We start from the raw sequence: 1391 nt of genomic DNA, 5'->3' as shown, positions 1-1391 counted from the left end.
GCCTGGTTTGTGTGGTACCACCATCTGCAGGCCTGCTGCCCTGGGCAGGGACACCTCCATCCACGCGCCTCGCCCGCCGGGAGCTGCAAAGTGGGGGTGTATGGGAAGTCGGGGCCGCCCCTGCAGCTGCTCTGTGGTCCCCGGTGCCTCTTGGGCTTTTGCTAAAGCACCAGGGTTGGGAGGAGGAGGGGCAGCATGGGGCTGACCAGCAGGGGCCTGGCGTCCTGACCCCACTACCAGTGGCCTGTCTCCAGTAGTGACCTGTGCGCCGGACGCCGGGCTTACAGTGGTGAAGGGGACAGACACGGTCCTGGCCTTAGCTCACACTTGGGGGGCAGGGAATAAATAAAAGGGGAGCAGCTCATAAATCTGAGCGTGCCTGAGGGCAGCGGACAGGCCGGCAGCAGACGGGGCCTGGACGGTGTGCGCGGCAGTCCTGGAGGGCTTCCTAGAGGAGGTGACCCTGCGGCCTTAGCCTGCGAAGGACTGAGGGGGCAGCTGGCCCTGTGTTTTGGCCGACCCTTGGTCCCCAGAGGTCAGGCGCTGCCAAGGGACAGCTGGTGGAAGGAGGGGGATGGGTCCGGCGGCCACGGACGGGCAGGACCTGCTGCTGGACTAGATGGGTGGTCAGCGCTCGAAGGCTGCTCAGACCCTGTTCCTGGGGCAGCCTGTGCGGAGGGCCGGGGCACGCTGCGGGCACAGTGGCGCCCAGAGCAAGGGCGGGGCTTGGGCTCCACGGCGGCGCTGCCCATTGGGACACACATAGCCACGTCCCCAGGCCCCGGGGCCTGGCTGGCAGGAGGCAGCTGCCTGCCCTGCTGCCGTGTCCCGGCAGAGCCTGCTCTCGCTGCCCCTCCTGCGGGGGGCCTGGCCGTGTCGGCGTCCTGTGCCTGGCTCATCGCCGCGCTCCGGGCTGACCCTCGTGGACCCGCTGGCTTGTTTGGCAGCCAGAAGGCCCCTCTTAGGCAGGGCTGGCCTCAGCCCTCCGCCTGGACCTCCTGGACACGGGGAGTGAAGCCAAGGAGTCCCATCTCCCACGGGCCCGGCAGGGCGTGCCCCATGTCCTGTGTTGTCCGTCGTCCCTTGAGCCCGCCCCGGCCCTGGCGGGGCTGGGCAGGCCGAGTCGGGCCCCCGCGGCCCTAGGCGAGCCTGCCGCCCGTCCGGGTACCGCACCAAGGTGGAGCTTTGCCTCGAGGTCCAGAGCACCGCTGGTCTGGGCGTGAGCGGCAGGGCAGGGCGGCCATCCACGCGTGGCGTCCACCCCGTGCAGCCGGCCTCCTGGCGACCTCTGCTGCTGTGACCGTAAGCCGGACAGCTTGCGGCCCTGCCCGGCGCCTGCGGACAGCGGCACTCGCGTTCTCACGTGGGGAGCGGCGTCCCCTGCCCGGGGC

The sequence above is a fragment of the Condylura cristata genome, unplaced genomic scaffold, assembly GCF_000260355.1.
Source record: "Condylura cristata isolate star-nosed mole 26May11 unplaced genomic scaffold, ConCri1.0 scaffold00054, whole genome shotgun sequence".
Lineage (NCBI taxonomy): Eukaryota > Metazoa > Chordata > Mammalia > Eulipotyphla > Talpidae > Condylura > Condylura cristata.
This window is presented reverse-complemented; position numbering follows the sequence as displayed.